This window comes from Anser brachyrhynchus (genome assembly GCF_964034855.1).
Source record: "Anser brachyrhynchus genome assembly, chromosome: 2".
Lineage (NCBI taxonomy): Eukaryota > Metazoa > Chordata > Aves > Anseriformes > Anatidae > Anser > Anser brachyrhynchus.
This window is the reverse complement of record NC_137695.1, coordinates 46,445,281-46,465,974: the sequence shown is the minus strand read 5'-3', so window position 1 is coordinate 46,465,974 and position 20,694 is coordinate 46,445,281. Positions and strand designations below refer to the sequence as shown.

Below are 20,694 nucleotides of genomic sequence, written 5' to 3'. Positions count from 1 at the left end.
AGTTTATCCCTATATTAAATATCAAGTCTTAGTTTGCATTGCAGATTTAGTGAAAGCATGATGGGAAGCAAAGCATGAAAAAATGGAAAGTGCCTAGCAAAAAGTGCTTCATTTCTGGGGATCTAACCGCAGGATACACCATATCGACATGTTTGAATTAAAAGTTGAGAGGGAGTTTGACCTGATCCAAACTATCAGGTCCAAACTCTGAAACGAAATTTGTTTTTCCTCCAAATCCACATTTGCCTCATATTTATGGAGTGTGCTGACCCAGAATCCATGATTTCTATGTCATTACATTTTTTTGACTACAGAGAGTTGGATGTGAAACCAAATTCAAGTTTCTCAATTCAGCACAACTCACAGTGCATGGCTGGTACAAAATTTGACTTAATTTACCTCTCTATTATAAAGATCTAAACAGACTAAGTCCCACATACATTAAAGGTAAAATTAGAAAGATAAACAAGTAAATAAAATCTTGGAATTTTGCACTTATCCAGAAATACTTTGAAAAAATAATTTTCCGTCTGCAAACTAGCAGAGAAAAAATTAATTCATTTTTACTGGAAAAAGTAGATGTCAAATGTCTAATGTACTGCTTATAAGCTGCCAGCTTTCCCCTAGTCTACGTACTAAGTGAAATCTGATCACCTTAAAGCTCAAAAATATATCACAGGACAGAAATTATAGCTGTAAAACAGGACAGACGTCCTTCTGATAAAGTGATGCCAAATTACACATCCTTCATCTCATAGTCATGCAGATAGTCATAAAAAATGCAATGACCTCTACTACTGTACCCAGGAAAAATACAAGATCTGAACAGTCAGCAGTTACTGAGCAACACCAAGGGCTGTTTTCAGAAGATGATTATGTATCATTCTTTTCTCATTCCTTGTATCATCGCACAAACATCACTGGCATTTTACTGAAAATATTGGTCTGTTCTAGATTTCTCCTAAGGATTACTTGCAGTTATGGAGGAGGGAGCAGAATCTGTTCTGAACAATTGGAACCCATTAACACAATGCATTGGAAATGTGACTCTAACCATATCAGTTTCATATTTTGATTAAAGGAGATTGGTAAAGAAGCAGAAAAAAATCTTAGCGTGCTGCGCACAGAGAAGAAAGAGCATGTGATAGACAATAAGAAGCAATAGGATTAGGGGAAGGATTAGTTACCCTGAAGTGCTGAAGTCACAAGTACCATCCCGTATTGAAACACTTGAACATATATGCCATTCTGTATACTGCATATGCCACATATATCACAGACAATACTTTTACATACATGTTGCATTGTTTAGAGATCTTGTTGGGGAGCAAATCTTTTCTTTCTAGATGCAGCACTAACTATAAAGACAATGATACAGGGCTCAGACCTTGTTGTTCATTAAACTGCAGTATTTTTGCATTCTTAAAAGCACCATATAATTAAAACTTGTTGCCTCTATCGAGGAAAGGCCTTTAATGAATTGTCAGGAAACAAGAATGCTTGAAAAATACTGAGATTTCAGTGTTTGGTTCCTCTTATTATAAAGAGAAAAATGAGAGGCATGCAGGATGCAAATTATTTAGGTCAAGTTGAACACCTTACACGTGAGAGATACAGTCTTGCTGTCCTGCTTTTCTTGATTTGAAGAGGAACTTTAGAATCCTGCTTATCTTCAGCTTTACCCAAATATGTGTGTTCTTCCTAGCAGGAAGAACAGATAGTTTAAAATTCGAAGACATACTTGTGCCATAATGATCCTTTTTCGTAATAGTTTGAAATAGTACCACAAATGTGAAGGAGATGCATTAAGGAAGAATAGTAGGTTTGGCATCGTGAGGCCAGCAGCAAATGTATTATTTGCCTTGTGCTAAAATTTGCTATGTAGATTAGACAGGTAATCCTTGCTAACTTTAAAAGGTACTGGTGTACAATTAACAAACACCACTTTCACTTTATGAGTCTGCTTACATATCTCTACTAGGAATCAGAGGATTCCTGTTTATCAGAAGCATAAATTCTAAAAACCATGCATGCTAGTATCACAGAAGACAGAAAGTGAAGAGATTTATGAGCTCCTGCAATACATTCGCCTATTGAGGATTAATTTATTTATGCTAATTTACCTGACGTTCAGATGTGTTCTAATTTTACCATTTTAAGAAAAAATGATTTAAGAATATTTAAGAAATTGTCTTGCTTTTGCAACAGTGAGCTACATAGGAAATATGTTTCCTCAGAGAGCAAGGAGTCTAAAAGCTCACCAATCTGTTCCTGTATTTGGAAATCATTTACCTACCACCTGGGAACATTACAAACTGACATATGGTACTGTCATTGTCTGCCTCCTGGCAGCTAGCATATCTACACGAGAGGAAAGTTTGGCCTAGTTAGCACTAAAGAACTATTAGAAAGAAAAGAACCATATTTTTTCCAAGCTGAAATTGCACTCAAATAATTCTTAAAATATTGAAGCAATAATTAAAGACCAGGAGGGATCCACCTTGCCACACTACTATTTTTAAATCCAGGGACTTAAATGAGAAACAAAAGAGAAGAACAATTTAACACAATCAATAATTCAACAGCGGAACTCATGGCCACCAGAGAAGAATTTGTGGAGAGATGCAGAAAATGATTAGATAAAGTTATGCAAGAAAAATCCTTAACTGGCTACCAGATGATATTGCAGATGCAAACTCCAACCCGAGAGGTGTATCTAATGTGTTAAACTGACAGAGGCTTGGAGGATGTACTGATACAAGTGTTACTATATGTCTGTCATTTTTTAATATTCTCTCTAAAGTATCCACTGTTGGACACTGCCAAAGACACCAGGGATGATCATCTTCTTGTCTGACCCTCTATAACTGTTCAAAGTAAGAAATGTCATTTACAGAATGACCAGGCATCATGCAAGCTCTGAGCCTAAAGGCCAAGACTTTATTTATGTGTAGTCATGTATTTTTATTTATGTGTCTGAATAAAGGTGTAAATGATAGATTATAGGCATGCACTTTCAAAACTTTTAGCTAAAGGACATTTTAAGTATGAAACTACTTGTATAAAAATGGATACATGGCAACATATGTATGTGACAGTTATGACATCATAATATTTTTTTTTAGGCCCTAAATATTATTTTGAGACCTTTTAACATCCTGCAGTTTGCCTTTTATGTTAATCAGCCTACATCAGCTCTGGCTCCAATAAAAGATACTTAAAAGGAGAGGGACGTTTCCAAACCACGAAAGTGGAGCAGTAAATATAAGCAAGCTAAGCAGTAAATATAAGCAAGAATTCAGCTAATATCCTGTGCATCATCATCTGCAGATCTGTGATAGTCACACATCCCCTGTTTTCTGTTATTAAACTGATAGAACTAGTTAAGTAGCCTGCACACACCTAGAGAAGGAATGGCATTGACAGCACAGCCTTGAAGTCAAAGGGCACATCAAAGGTTGCTGCTGGTAACCACGTAGCCAGTCTGAAATTATGCAGATGGATTAAGAATTTACTGACATTTCAAATGCAAATGTTGTTTTGATCCTGAAAGACTGGATAAAAGATGAATTTGGTGATTATGTTCCTGAAACTTTAGAGATTTTGGGCAAAAAGCCACCAGAATGGAATCCAGCATACCTTTCTGATGGGAGAGCAACCGAACCACATCTCTTCTGCACAACAAACCTAGTCCTCTTTAGAGGTAAGAAGCCTACAAAGGATGCCAAAAAAGCCCAGTCCTAAGCAATCGGCATGATTTTATTTATTTATTTTTAACCTGTCCTCAGGCTCCTGGCTGTTAGAAGGATTAAATATTTTAGGGGAATTTTATATGCAGTTTGCCTGACCAAACCTCTTAGCCATTACTTTTCATTGCTATTTCACATCAGCAATAGGACAGCAGCACACAAAATAACTCCCTTATTGATACATAATCTCCCATCACCGTTAAATGCTAGATACTAGCATAATATATCTCAGCCACGTGACCTTTACTTTCACCACTCCTCACAACAGCAGTACCTAAGCTGATAGCTCCACATGCTCTGGTGCCTGGCAGAGACAGCAATTAGCTCTGGAAAGCCAGACAGCAGCAAACTTGGTGCTGTATTTGAGCTGATGCAGGTCCACATCACACCAGCTTCTAGAGCCAGGTTGCTGAAGGCTGTACCGATGGTCTCTGCAGCACAGGATGCCCAGCTCCTGTTAGTGCTTCTCAGAAAGGTGCCTCCATTTCGAACAGTGATGACAAGCCATCTTTGCTGCCAGTGGGATCTGACTAGAAGGGTTTATTTGAGAAAAACCATGCAAAAGTAGGGTTACAGAGCCAGGTCCCTCACTGCTTTTGATCAAATTGCTCCAGTGAAGTCAGTGGATCAATGTCCATTTACATAACATTTACCAACTGTCCCTCAGTACAGATACAGCCTCAACCTGCTCCCTCACGGCCATACAACATTGAGCTGGACTGCGATTTAGGCAGACAGCTGACAACATTACCAGCTTCCATGAGGAATGAGCTCGGAGTTGATCAGCTAGTGAAAACTTCCATAATGGAGTAGCGTATAGTATATAGTATATAGTAGTGTAAAGTATGCAACGGAGTAGAAAAATATCTTCCTGATAATAATGTAATGACTCCAGGCTACACTCCTGAGTGTAGCTTCCCTGAGGAAAAGCAGAAAGGGAAAACACTGAATTAAAGAGATACAGGATCAAAACTTAACTTGGAAAAGAAAATTAAAAATGGAGACATAGTTGGGAGTGTGCTACATCATTGACCTTTAGAAAAATGGGCTTTCTGTTTGAATTTTACATCAGCATCCCTAGAAAGCACTTTGAGATAGTCAAGAAGCTCTTTTTCTCTATGTGTAACATGTATCTAGCCCTTTTGCATGTTTTTAAGCTTGCTGTTCTGTTCAGATGATAATCTATGACATAAGAGAGAAGACTGAAAGGTAGTAGTGAAATGGAAACGCTAGGTTATTTTTTGAGGGATAATACCCTCCAACGTATTTAATAAGTCTTTTTGAATTGTAACTATGGACCATTTCATACAGAATTGCAGAATGCTGGCAACAAGGAAAGAAGCCAGGAGAAGAATTAAGGGAAGCTGTCCTTCTTTCTTTGCAAAAGGATTAATCTTCCTGCAATCACTCAAGAAATAAGGATTTAAAAGTGACACTAGGAGGAAGGGGGCAAACAAAACAACCAAAAACAACATGAAGGAGCGGGGAAAGAATGTCTCTTCTTGTTAAACAAGGATGCCTTAACATTTCCCAATAGCAGACAAGCACTTCATTGCCACATTTTATTTTCTCCTTTATATCAAAGCACCAAATTTGCAATGGCAGCCACACAAGCAGCAGATTTTATTATGATCTAATATTTAGATGCTGGCAATGGAAAATCAGGTGCCGTCACTGCACACAGTGAGCAACAAATCCATCAACTATCTTTCACTTTACTAGGTTCTTAGTAGAGGGCTTAGAGCTGTCAGCATGTCTTCCACAAGGAAAATGCCATTGATTTCAATTAAATTATTCCTTTACATTGGTATAATCAAAAGGAGGCTTAGAGCTTATAGTTTCCTTCCTCCATCTTGATAGTATACCCAAGTTTTACTTAGGTCTTTCACAAAACGACTGAAAATAAATGCATTAACATGTAAGACCAAGGAGGGAGGTAATCAACAGGGATGCAGGAAATAAAACCACTTTTAGGCCTTTGGAATCTGAATCTGATGCGTTCAATTGGGTGAGCAGTACGAGTCATTTCTCATCCTAACCCAGAAACTCTCTCTCTGAATTTGCAATTGAATGCTTGTCCTGGTTCCAGTTAGGACAGAGTTAATTTTTCCTCATAGTAGCTGGTAGGGTGCTATGTTTTGGATTAGGATGAGAAGAGCGCTGATAACATGCTGATGTTTTAATTGTTGCAGAGCAGTGTTTACACCAGGCCAAGGGCTTTTCGGCTTCTCGCTCTGTCCTGCCAGCGAGCAGGCTGGGGGTGCAACAGGAGCTGGGAGGGGACAGACCCAGGACAGCTGACCCAAACTGGCCAAAGGGGTATTCCATACCATCTGGCGTCATGCTAAACAATATATAGGGGTGGCTGGCTGGGGTGGGGGGCCGGCTGCTCGGGGATAGGCTGGGCATCGGTCAGCGGGTGGTAAGCAATTGCATTGTGCATCACTTGTTTTCTTACACATTATTATTATTAATACTATTATCATTATCACTATTATTATTATTATTGTTATTATTATATTCCTGTCTTAATAAACTGTCTTTATCTCAACTCACCGGCTTCACTTTCCCGTCTCTCTCCCCCATCCCAGAGAGGGAGGGGGGAGGGTGAGCGAACGGCTGTGTGGTGTTTAGCTGCTGGCCGGGTTAAACCACAACAATGTTAAAAAGATTATTTACTTTCCACCCATCCTCATAAATAATGGACAAGGTCTAATTTCCTGTTCAGATTGCTGATGTTAAGATTAACAGCAGTTTACTTGCTTTGGTGTGTGGATGGGGAAAAACCAAAGGACTGTCTTCATAAACAGAGATTGTGCAATCTTTTCACTCTTGCTATTGTAGCTGAAACCATAGCCTTGGATGCAGCCCTGACAATTGCCATTTTGTAGTTATTTAACAGCTGTACCTGTATAAATGGACATGAGATCAAATTGATCCTTAACTGTTACGGAGAAGGCAGGGGAGGAGGAATACCGATATGTGTGCGTTTGCTACAGAAATCCATTGTGCACAGTGGTTTTGTCACCTGGGGTGTGCATAACTAATACTTATTCCTGACTCCAAAAAATGCAAGTGGTTCAAATGGATTGCCTGAAATGAACTGGCAGTCAGGGCAGAGCTCTTTCACTTGTCCTCACCTAGCAAGCGATCCATTGCCAGAGGGAAAAAATGCCTGACTTCTTATTTCCCACAGGAAAGAAAGCGTTCCTTAAACTCTCCTGCTTTTCATGACACCAGAAAAGCACAACTTAGGATATTCATCACCAGTCCGTGACTGGCAGGTTTCCATTTGATTTGTCCTGAGTTATACAAGGAGGAAGAGGAGACTGGAGTCAAAGTTATATTTTCAAATACGTAATTAAACAAACAAACAAACAAACAAACAACATTCTCAACACAAAGATGTTCAATTTCATGTCTTTTACAGCATTTTGAACAGAAAACTAGAGCAACAATGGAGAGTAGGATGCTACCTGCTTTGTTCATAAGACTGATTGAAAGATCATATGATTTGACTACTGTATTTGATGACAACCTGACAGCACTTCCAATATCAAATACTAAATTAAAACAAACAAACAAAAAAGAATCCTTCTTCTCCCCCAATCAGAAAGCCAGTCAGAACCCTGATTCCTGTTACTTTTACAAAAAGCTATTACTTCGTACAGATTTATTTAAATGTATGCACAATATAATACTACCGATTTGCAGAACCAGAACATAATACCAAGTCCAATTGAAACCAATTTATTTTTGCTATTATAAAAGATCAAATCTGGATATATGTGTGTATGTTCTTACGTACATTCTTATGGATCATTTCCTTTCCAAGGCCAGAAAAGGTATTTATTTCCAAGATATCTCATCAGAATAGAAATGTCTTCAGCTGAGGCTGAGTAGAGCTTGAAATGTCCCATATTTGACTTTAGAAGTAGGAATAACCTAAACCTGTTCTAACAAAAGAGCAATGCTGGGGAAAAAAAAAAAAAAAAAAAAAAAAAAAAAGGAGGCAGGTGGAATATCACCGAAACAAGTTTCTGCAGACATGATTTTCCAAAATCATTGCACCACTTACATTACTACTTAATTAAGAGGATAGCATGGATCGCTACTTTGTACATTGCAGGTATTTCTAAGTAATTGTGTTTATTCTACTTAAAAAGAGAGCAATTGTGTTTTGTTTTGTTTTGTTTTTCACTAAAATTAGTTTATTCTTTACTTTGCTGGAGAGGTTTTCCTTCATCATTACAAAGATAAAATGAACTCATAACTCTCACAAGAGTTGAAATTGGTTCAGCGTTCAGTAGCTCTAACATTCCTGTTTAATTTTAAGGGGTAAAAAATTAAATAACATAGCAAGGAAGAATAAATTACTAGAGCTTCAGTCATCCAAACTTTGCATATAAGAACCATTCTGAAGTTTACAAGAATTGCACATACAAACTAACCAAATGCTAATGCATTGTCCCATGCATTAGCTCAATAAACTGATTATCTCAAGAGGCCATCAATGTGTTGTCAATCTACTCTCCTTCCATGCATACAGATTTCATTATGTCGAAATTTAGTCATGGTCCTGGACCTCATGGAAGTCTTTGGTACATACTGTAATCAAAATGTTATAAAAATAGACTTCTTTATGACAGGGCCCTTGTGTCTGGCTGCTCTTTAATAATTCTGGGTGCTATAATCACGAAATAGCAAAAATGCAAAGCAAAAAAAGATCATCAAAATGATAACACATTATTAAGCGGGCACTGCTCTGGACCTCACTGCCAGGTATGTGCCACCTGTCTAATGAGATTCAGAATACAAAACAGGCCCTGAAGCTCACACAATAGCCGAAAGAGTTGCTTACATGACAAAAAATATTCAAAGGAAGCATCACAAATGCACCAAAATTAGATAAGCTCATGTCTGCAATAATGGAACGATAAAATGGAGGTGGGTCTTCTCATGAGGGAGGGGTCTACGTCAATAGAGGGATGTAAGCCTAACAAAACATTACTATTTTCATTTGTCTGCCAGAGCTGATGGCTACACCACCCTTTCTGGACTTCAAAAAGCAGCTGCAAGAGGCTGAGGTGTTTGGAAATAGCTGTATTTAGGTTTCCTTATACTAATCTGACCATATACTTTCCTTTACAAGCATGTTTTAAGTCAGAACTAAGTTTACGTTAACATATGTTTTGATTTGTTGACTTTCTGCCTATAGCCATATGTTCTGTTCTGATTAACCTGCCCAGCAGTATTTGAACTGGCTTCCAGTATTCTTATCTTCAATTAAAACCCTATTCTAATGTTGCTATGGCTCATTATGGCCACAGAGAGGCCAGAAATCTGTGTCTGAGAGGCTGGTGAGTTAGAAAACCTTGATGTCATTGCAGCAGATAGTAAATCACAGGTAGAATGGGAGCTGTCCTCATTTAAAGGTGAGCAGCTTCTGTAGTTTTCTCATAATAACATTTTTTTCTATTACAGCTCCCAGCCACATAGTCGTCCCTTAATTTACAACTGCTGTACCTAAGACGTCCACCAAACAGGTGAGGGAGTACATAATGATGGTGAATTGCTGTTACTTGCTACAACTTACAGGCTTTTTTATGTCCTCTGAGAGCACTACATTTAGAATAACAGAGTGGATGGACCCAGAATGTGCTTTTCCTTCCATTACTCATGTAGCAGTATTGCAAATTCACCACATTTAGATTTGCATAGATGACATAAAAATATATCAATTGCAATGTACATTTTAATATAAAAATCCTCTGTACTCCACTCACTGAAAGAACACTCTTTGCTTGTTTTGGTGAGGAAAAAGTTCAATCCAGCACAAAATACACTTATTTACTCAGGACAGGAAATGATATTTAAAAATCCATGTTTCTTATATGGCCACTCCTGTTTTACAATTCTTTTTTCCTGAAATCTAGCATCACTAGGTTTCAATCTTTTCTATATAAGTACTGTAATTATGAGATGAATATTTTATCCTCTACCATATGATAACCCTGGGCTGTTTAATTTTAGAACGTGAGCCATATTTTAACTAATACATTAAAATGTAAGATATCATCCAAAATGATTTGGGTTTTCAAACACACTGTTATATGGGGTGTGAACCTTACAAGACACTTTCATTGTACCTACATTTACTGTAAAATCACTGCTATCTCCAAGCTTATCACACCGTAGAGATATGACAAACTGTATCAGCAAGTCATTATCACAGAGAAAACTAGCGGAATTAAGAGGGGTTAATCACTCAGTATGCGTGTGTCTGAGTGCAAATGCTGCCTGCTCCTGCTTTGTTTCACCCAATGTTGCTAACATCAATGTGTCACTTTGGCAACCTTCACTATGTGAGGAAGGAAAGACAACGTCATAGAGCTGGTGCTCTCGCATCGAGACATTTAGGTGCTCCAGAACACCTCCTACTGCTCAGATTTCTTCCACCCTTTGGCTCTTTCACTTCACCCACTGTTACTTCTGGTAGCTCTTTTCATGACAGAAGTAGCTAGAAGGATTTGAGCTTATTTGCTTGTGCAATCTATGGCTCTTAACACTTCCATCCCTTGCCATGTTGCACGGGGTCAAGCTCAGTGAATGGGAGCATTGCTCTGCCAGTTTTTAGGACACTAAGAAAGATGACAATGTGTGTGTCACGCCCCTGAGAGAAATAATTTACACAGATCTGCAGTTGGCTGCATTCATCTAAGAAGACAACACTTTCTTGCCATTCACCTTAAAATCTTCCCTTGAGTACCTCTGCAGGGCACTAGGTTTTGGATAGTTGAAAATCAGGACCTGGTCTGGTTCAGTGCTCAGGTTTATCTCCATGTAGAGCTAGAGACTGCAGAGACAAAATGTCAGTCCCCAGCATCACAGTCACTTGTCTGCTTTCCTTCATAGACCAGTCTTTTCTTATCACTGACCTTTGTGCCTTCAGGAGAGAGATGGCAAATACCTGTAGAAGTGGAGAAGCTTAAAGATGCCCCTTTATGGCCAGCATGAATGTTGCAGATGCTTTCAAACCTGTCTGTTCAGCACATTCAAGTCTGAATGAGACCATGACAGAGAAAGAACATTGGCATTCGTGTATATATGTTCCAGGTGGTGGGGAACCTGGAATGCAGACAAGACAAAGGGTAAAGTGCTGTCCCTAATACTGGCACTTGTGTGCTTCACTGTACTAAAACATTTCAATGGAGCATGGCACATAACTGGTACAAATTTACATAACAAATTTAAATACCAATGTGTGGCTGTTCATACCAGAAAAAGTTAGTAAAATAAGAAAAAAATGTTCATCAGCACAATTACGTAGATGCTTTACTACTCAGACTGTTGAGAAAATACTTCTGCTCTCACTTTGGAGGTGTCATTCTACAGCACAAATTACAAAGTCTAGACACATAAACACGTAAAAGTAATTTCCTAGGAGCTCTTAGAGCTCTGCTGCAGGCTTCTGGCCAGATGATCTCTGTTAGAGAAGTATTCTTTGTGAGGTCTCCTAATGGATTCCCAGAGCTGCTAAGTGCTGTATAACACCTTCATTGCTGCCAGCCTACAGTCCCCAGGAAGGGACCACATCAGCTTATTTTTTGGGGGGCCACTTATTAGGGATGTGCAACCCTCAGTCATTCTTGGGCACTCCCCACAGAGCAGAGCAGGGTATGAAAACTTATGTAAGCAGGTTGTGCTCGTCTCTAGGTCATCTCTGAAGCTGTTATCCCATAAAACATACAGAATGAGTATTAGCTGCTCCAAGCACACTGTATAGTTCTCACTGAAAACCTCCAGGTGTGCTGCAAGTCTTTTGTTATTTTATAATAACAGACAATAGGGTGTCCCCTAATTTCAGTAATGTGGGCAGCCCAAATATGATGCTGGTTAATATCATGCCCTTGGAGATTCTGTTGGACCAGAATGATGTGAGTTTTCATCAAAGATTCAAAATGTACTTAATATATAATATATTAAAATTATATATGAAATGTACTTATTACATACTTATATAATATTTAAGAGGCTCTCCCTTCTTTGTGTCCAGAAGACTGCATGGTTTTCTACTTGTATGATCACTTGGATAAGACCTGTGTGGAAGGTAAGGCATTATCTTGTTCCAAAAGTCATATCTAACAAGTCTCATATATGTATCCCCATAGGTCACAGACTAATGGCTCGGCTCAGATTTTCAACTGGATTTTTTTTAGAGCCAAAGGACTGGAGAGACATTCACTTGCTGTCTGTGGAAAACTGTTGACAAAACATTTGCAACAGGAATACTTGTCTGAGGCAGCAATGAATTTGAGCACATAATATTTTTCACTACACTGGTTTAAGAAAAAGCAAATAATAAATAAAAATAAAGAGATGGAAGAGAGAAACTATGTATCTGATGCTTTGCTAAAATAATGGGACAGAATATTGAATTGGGACCCAGGATCCAATTCTTCTATTTCCAGCTCAGTGGCAGGCTGATGGCATTACTTGGTGCAAGATGCTTCACTTGCCTACAAGTCATGTTCTCCAGCTTTTTGTAGAACGGTGCCAATTACCCTGTGCAAAATATTTTGAAATGTTGTAAAAAAAGCATAGAAGCTAGGTAGTATATATTTAGTGTTCTTTTAATAAAACTCACACATATTTCACCTTCTCTAAAAATAAATCCTGTTGGAAAATTCTACATAGAGTAACATATTTTATGTATATATCAGTTTTATTTTGCATTGTGTATCATAATTTCACAACACTATGTCTGAATGCATATAGGATACAGGAAATGCAATATAGCATTTATAATTAATAAACAGAGACAGGGATGTGTTTTAAATGCGCATCTCAGATGGGAAATTATATTAATATAATAATACTGTAATGTAATAATAATGGCAATGTAAAATTATAAAATATTTCTGATGTAGCATTTTGAAGAGGATGCAGTTACCTTGGAAATAGTGCTACCAGCCATTCTGACACTGGGTATCTTGCAATCTGTCCAAATTAAGGTAGCTCTTTGGAGGTTATTTACACTGTCTTTTTAAACCATTTAGCTAAATGCTGAGGTCCCTCACATATTTGGTGGCAAGGAGGCAGACTTCAGAGTGAGACTGCATCCACTTGCATGAAGAACTACTTTCTCTTCACTGAGCTCTCCATATTTTCTATGTACCTCTTAACTGAAGTACATGAGAATAATCTTATTTTTCTCATTTGTGTGAATCGGTAGTATTAATAAGAGAGAAAGAAGTTATGTTTAGTCTTTGAAATGTTTTCCTAGCAATTCATTAATTTCTTCCCCTTTGTGAGCTGCTGTTGTTTTGTTTATTTGTTTGTTTAACTGTTTATTTAAATCACAATCTCTTGGATCAAAACTGGAGGATACTGACTTACAGTATCTCTCTTCTTTGAAGTTCTTTTGACAACACCACTATGGCATGAAACTAAAGCATAATTCAAAATGTAAGTGGGTTTTGGTGTCATACATTTAAAAAAAATATCTGTTACTGTGCGATGACTTTATTTAAAATGATGTTCTAAAAATTAGTATTAACTTGCCTCTTTAATATACTTTCATGTAAAATCTATCTGCAGAGAACTTGAAAAAATAAAGCCAGGTGATTTTTTGACAGCACATGCAGGTTCATTTCAGCCCACTCTGTGGCTTGGCTGTTCTCTAGACTCCCTGCTTTCCTCTGTGGTGTGAGGTCCAACCTCCTTTCAGCATGGGTATTTTTAAGTGTCTGTCTTCTCCATTCTTCTCTTAGCATATTTTCCCGGAATGTCTCCTCTGTCTTTACAGCCATTGCAGAGAGAGAATTTCATTGCAGAGATATGTTTCTCAATGTTACATCTGTTTTATGATACAGGGTACTGTAATATACAACTCATAAATGGTAAAAAAAAAAATGTTTTTTATAAATGGGCTGGTTTTATAAGAGAGGGTAGGAATTTGTTGTTTGTCAAGGGAGCAAAGAATTCTCAGAAAAAAATTCAGCCCCCTTCCTACAAATTCAACTCTAGTTGAAACAAATATCAAGTGATAATACAGTTAGTGTGCTGTGGTTGTGCTGAAGTTTCTACAGAGAATTTTGGGTATTACGCTACCAAAATAACCACCAAATCTATTCAGTACCCTTCCTTAGAAATATAAAAATTCCACAACCAGAAAATGCTTTAAAAGGCCTAATATAAAGAGAGTCTCAGAGTTAGAAAGCAATATACAAAGATGAGCCTTTAAATGTCTGTGGCATAGTCAACGTAATTGGAATAATAAATGGGGAAGAGTATTCTTGCATTCTCCATTAGTCTACCTAAAACCCAGAGGTCTTCCATAAGCTTAGCAGCATTACCATGTATGTTGTCACCAGAAATCATTTCTCCAGGAAAAATGGCTTGGCATCAAACTTGTAGTCTGAAAAGTCCTTTGCTATGTACTAAAAAATGTACACTATGGATAAATACCACATAGGTGCAGCTTTATCTCTTTTTTTCAGGAATTTCCCTAGAGATCATCCTTAAATCTGTGTCCCAACAACTCCCACGATGATTTCCTCTCAGGTTCTGGGGAAATATAAGTTGTTTTAACTTTGTGTTTTATATCGAAATTAATGGACCCCTTGCAGCATGTAACACACTTTGTTGGGTCTGTTTTTGCTCAGATAGTATTATTAACAATTGTCACCAACAGGCACTTGAAAAAGTCAATAATCTGAAATAAAATTTGACAGTATATAACTGGTATGGCAATACAATTATTTCACAGAAAATGTGTCAGTTCCATAAAAAATAGATAATATAAGATTTAGATTCCCTAATCCAGTTGTATCAGTTAAATTGTTGCCTTTGTAATCTCTGTTCACAATGGAAAATTACATTCCCTTGGAAAAGCTAATTACTATTTCTTACAATTTCCCTGTAGCTTCTAAGACTTATATCGAACCCTAACAAAGGATGGAATTGCCATAGCAACTGCCAATCTGCTTGGTTTTTATTGCTGTTTTTGTTTTCTCACTCAGAAACCCACGCGATAGACCAGTTTCATCAAATGGCCAGCCATGAGAGACTGAAGGCCATGCTTTTAGAGAAAGACAATGCTTCTCTATCTGTGGAAGATATTGGAAATAAAGAAAATAATGAATGCAGATGATGACTACAGCCCGACTGCACTTTGAAACTTTAAGCAGGGTGAGCCTTTGTCACAGTCATTGAAGTTTCCAACAACACGCTTCTGTAGCAGATAAGAAACTTAGGAAAGTTATACTCTAATAGCACAATAAATTCTCATCACCAAATACAACTGAATGGCAAAACAATGTGCAGTTTCTGAAAAGGAATGAAATAAACTGTAGAAACCATTGAATCGCTAAAAAGGGCTCTCAGGACTCCTTACATACTTTCTTCAATTTTAAATAATAGCTCTGAGAAAGCAATTAAATGTTTGAGCTCCATGGTATATAACTCTTATTCTGCCTTTATTGCCACTTAGGGTACTTTGGATGAAAATCTATTTGTAAATTGTACATATGTTGAGAGAAGAAACTTGAAAGTCTTAAAGTTCTGGGGTTTCACTCATGGAAAACCACAGTCTTGCCTTGGCATCTGAGAAAAAAGTTCACTGGTCATTTATTCAAAGGTATTTACCCCTCAGAAATGAAACATATAGCTAGATTCTAAGAATATTATTATCTCAACAGTCTTAAATTCTGTATATTTTTACCCTGCAGGATTTTTTGCAAACACATTTATATTATTTTCAGTTCTCCCTACAAGCTCTCCTTTTATTTATATCATGCCCAATAGCATGGGAGTTATAAACTTGTTCTTGAGAACAGGACAAATGTGGGACTGCAGGAAAATATTTCAAAAATGTCAGCTGCATACAGCATGCTATGATTTAACTGGCTATATCAATCATCTCTGCAATTTAAAGGAAGTACTAGGCTCAGTTTAGCTGACAACATATAAAAAGTTTCTGTGACCTATTCCTGAGGTTTTGACTCATGATAGTAGAATGAAGAGTGAGAATTGAAATGCTAGACAACGTATTCATTCTTTGCTGATACTACCTGCAGTCAAAGTCACCCAGCACCACCCACACATTAGACTTCTTTTTGGATCCTTCTAAAGCATGGCCATTCAACCAAGCTTTTTCTATCTCTGTTCTTAAACTCGTCATGGTGGTGATACAATTTATGACTTAAAAAATCATTTTCAGTGTCTCTAACCTTCCAAACAACTCCTAGTTTTACAAGTAGAGAAGCAGGACAAAAGCACCAGCATATGGCTTAGCTCGTCAAACATTAGTGGCTGGCTTCAATAATATCTGGAGGAAAAATGATTTCTTGAAAAACTTTCTGAAGTACTATGTGATAAACATGTGATAAACAAAAATCCCAAATTTCGTTTCTACTGTAGCTGCTGGAAATTCCAGAGATCAGCTTAGCTATTTGGGGCAGTGCTATTTAAAGAATAATCTTTTCTGTTAGAAAAAAACAAACAAAACATCGTAACTTGGAAAATTAAACAAGATCTTTTTGACTTCAGACAGGTCTCAGCTTCCTGCTTAATCCCTTCTGGTCCTAAACCCATGCATATCAAACTTCAATTTCTTCTCTTTCAAAAATGGCTAGAAACATCCTTTTCCAACATCTCTCCTTTCCATGGGAAGAAGGAAAAGCAGTCTCTTAATCCAACTTTCTCCAGAAAACAGGCCAAAAAATACCTATGAAGCAAAATAAAGCTTTCAAAAACCTTCACTAGAGGTCTCTGCAATGAGGTGACCAGCAAATCAGTCCCAGCAGCCCTAGTGGTTGTCAGCACTAGTGGCTGTCTTCCTTCCCATTATTATTATTATTATTATTATTATTATTATTATTATTATTATTATTATTATTATTCGTTTAGGATGGTTCAAGCTTTTGTGTTCTTTTCACTGATCATTGCCTCATGAGCCTGGACTCCTACAGCTTTCATTTTGAATTGTATCATATGCTGCCCAGGATTGAGACTCAGAAAGCCTAGGTTATAAAACAAGAGATCCTGTCATGAAATGCAGAATCTCTCTTTCTCTGTGAACCCAGAATAAATGTTTCAAAAGCTTCTACAATACATACGGGTGCCTGATTTCTCTTTTAAAATGTATACTATGTATGTTTTTTAGGTATCTGCATATATATTAAAATAGCTTCGCACTTTCTAGCCTAACTACTTCGAACAAATACTTTTGTAGTATGTATTGCACTCTACGATGTCTTGCTACACAGAATAAATTCCAGCTCTTAGTGGAAAACACAGATCTGTAATAAAATTCACATTTAAAAATGAAATATCCTAATTCTGTACTTCCTTAAAATCTCTTGGGGAATATATGTAGAATTTGTTTCATCAAGATCAAACATTTTTCGTGTCTACTTGGTATTTATTTATTTTTAAAAATTAGGCACCATTTACCATAACTTTCTGCAAATAACACTTGTACTTGTATCTCAATTAAGAAATGTAAATATTTTAGATCAGAGATGAATAATTGCATTATACTTCATTCCTAATTTACATGTAAAAGTACCTACTAGCTATTAATGAGGTATTTATTACAAAGAATAGTATATACACTACTACCAAATAACACAGATTATTTTTTGGAACCCAATTTGCTCTTTACTTCGGTGGATGGCAAATGTTCACACTCTTCAGTAAATACAGAAAGAGGACCAAAAGCTGTTTCTGTTACACGCACTAGGAAAGCACCAAACCATATGAAATAAACCACGGAAAGAAGACTACACTGTATGCTTCATATAATTCAAGACTAGTGTGATCATTTGTGATGGGTAAAGAAAAAATGTTATTTTGCTTTATACGGTAACCTTTAAAATCATTGTTTTTACAGAAGAGAGATCCAATATCCCGTGATATGCAGTGGTGTCTCCAGCAAACGCGCCTGCCTCTGAAGACTGTGGTGCCGGCTCACAATTCCCAGGAAGCCAACTGTCTTGCACCTTGTTCTCACTGAACGTGCGTTGCTATTCTGGACTGGCACTACTGAATTAAGTTTGTCCCTTGTGTTTTCCATGGAGTCTTTAATGAATGTGAGCTGCCTAGAAGCAAAGCCTTTGGGAACACAAAGCAAATGAAGGAACAAACTTTTAATCAAAGAATCTAAGTATGCTCAGAGCTTGATTGTGTGAAGGACGGGGGGAGCTGAGGGTTCTCAGCATCCCACAGGAATAAGTAAATAAGGTGGAAGGTGAAAAGCTTGCAGCCAGAAAGTCAAAATAACCTGTTCTTGAAAATCAGGCTTTATAATCCATACCATACAGTGAATGATTCACTAATAAAGACTAATTTGCAAGAAGAAATAAAGTACATTCTGAAATAAAAACCTCAACCAAAACCATATTATATTTTTAGATGTATATAGAGCTATAGCCTGACCTGTAGGTTCAAAAAGCTATTTAATGGCTTTCTGATATCCCCTAAAAATGACTCATACATTTCCCTCTTCATATCAAGATTTGAAAAGAAATTACATCTTGCAAAATCAAACAGCAAAATTATTAAGGTAAGGACAAGTTTAGAATTTCCCAATTTTAATTTTTATTTTCTATGAAGGAATCATAACAAACTACAGTCAAACACATTTTGAATCGCTGTTGCTTAATGACTGTTTTGCAGCTATATTCTGTGGTTTAAAATATTCATGTTAGAACACATTTCATACATCCAAAACAGAGTTTACAACAGCTTTTGCTGAGGAGAAAAGGAAGGCATTATTTCTTTCTTTCCTGACTACGTTAATCAGATGGGAAGGATCACATACAATATTGAAAACCTCGTAAGACACCTAGTCGTATGCAAGATCCCCTGGTAATCCTCAGATTTGCAAACCATACTCAAAGGTGAGATTTCTGTCTATTTACAGAAGATTTATTGTCACAATTACACTCTGCTGGATAAGATCTATTCAGATAAGGAGATATTCCCAGATACAAGTCCAAGAAAGGGTTATAGATCCACTGCATCACTTATGAAAAGACCTAAGTATTCTTGAAATCGGAGGCACATACTCAGCTCTGCAGGAGCAGCCCCTTCTGAAGGCAGTTACCTCTGTGACACAGCCACAGCACTTGAGGGGTCTGGTGGAGAGCCCACGCGGACCCTAGGGCATGACCCTAGATCACGGCAAGGTCTCTGCACCATCAAATGGACCTCCAGGAAGAAGTTCTGTGCAAAAAAGGAAAGCCCTGCACTGTAATGGTAGCGATGACACCTTAGGTAGATATATAAGCAGTACTTTAATCTGTTAGCTAACTAATTTTAAGCTAGGTAAGAAATTTCTAAATGTGTAGCGGTGGTAACATAGAGCTCTGTTTGTGCCACAAAAAGCACTCATTAAATAAAATAATTGCATTAACCATTATTCTGTGCAGAGCCTGGCAGCAGTAGCCAAACTAGCTAATGTATAACTAATTTCATTGTGCTCACAAGACCAGCACTGCTGCAATACAACTGCAATACAACTGCTGCACAAGAAATGTGCACTTGGAAATTGAGAAGGTCGAGGCAAACAGAATGATTCGTATGCAAGGGGCATTTAGCAAAGCTTTTACACCAGTTACAACCCCTCGTGTCTGAGCACTCTCTCTGAGCATCCGTCAGATGGAATCATACTAACTCCCTTCCAGAAGGACAAAGCAGTCCTATAGCCAAGATCCGAGCTCCAGCATATGTATTTAAGCTACCCCAGTATTTAGGTTAAGGGGAAAAAATGCAGCTTTATATTTAGCTGTCTAATTTAAGACAAAACGTGAGGGGGGGGGGAAAAGGCTTGTACAGGTTTTTCATATAAACGTTTATAGTTTTTAATCAGCTTGTTCTCTTCCAGTCCTGTTGAAAATGCAGCGATTATGATTGCCCGTTCTGCTCATGCCACCGATAATGCTGTGAATAATCTTTATATTCAATTGTTATAAACTTTTTTTTTGAACCATTATTGAGATATCTTAATATCTAGGAATGGAAACAGGAGATCGGGTTTTATTTGAATTCGATGAGATAAACATTTTAAAAAATGAACAGCATAAAGATTTATTGAACTAATAACAAAATACGGATATCTTGTTGAGAATTAGTGTTACACAACAACAGTTTCTTCATCTGGGATCATTTTAGTGAGCATGTCAAAAGAAGAAAACAAAGTAGCTAATATTTTTGATGCTGGATAATAGTTCTTGTTCACCTTCGTATTTTATTTCACTTTGTAGCTCAGAAACTTGCAGATACACCATTTTTATAAGTATGCCACATGTGACTAAAGTATTAGGGAACTCTCTCACGCATACTCCTGAGGCAGGTCTGTCTGCCAGACTTACTAGTTTATTTTTTATAACACTTACCTGAAATCCAGCATCATCTATATTTGGAAAATAATGAAATTCTGAATGTGAGTAAAGTCACTTTCTTGGGATACTGTGAACATGTTCAGTTGAAATAAATTTCTTTTCCAGTTCTTGATCTAATGCTGTAAGTTGCTGAGCACTTTCCTTTCTTGAGGGCTGCACCCAAAAGGCTTTTCCCTGGAACATGTGTATAAACTGCTTTCTGCACAAGATCATTACTGCTAGGAAGTTACCCCTGCTTTAAGGAAGCTGTTGTCGTGGGAAGTGTTGGGTTAGGTGTCCAACAGCCAGTGTCCTTGTAACCTAAAATATTCCAGCATTTTTTATTTTAAGGTCAGCTGAGTTCTCGTTGGAAACACTAGACACAGTGGCACACCAAAACAAACAAACAAACAAACAAACAAACCCAAACTATCAACAATTAATGCCTGGAGTGTGTGTTTCTGAGCACTAAGGGTTTGTGTGTTTGACAGTATGTTTCTGTCTCAGAATGGCAACTGACTGGTGATGAGGCTCAGCTCTAGAAATGGCCTCTGCTG

General features: G+C 37.4%; 1 protein-coding gene and 1 long non-coding RNA gene across 3 annotated transcripts in view; one reads left to right on the top strand and one right to left on the bottom strand.

The window, feature by feature from the left end:
* Positions 1 to 20,694, bottom strand: part of TMEM108 (transmembrane protein 108) — a 276,598-nt gene that overhangs the window by 173,390 nt on the left and 82,514 nt on the right. The gene's annotated exons all lie outside the window — the stretch shown is intronic.
* LOC308191258 lies at positions 4,898 to 19,225 on the top strand. Its single transcript, XR_013947855.1, has 4 exons — positions 4,898 to 6,171; positions 9,234 to 9,295; positions 14,774 to 14,942; positions 17,647 to 19,225. It is a non-coding gene; the product is annotated as an uncharacterized lncRNA (long non-coding RNA).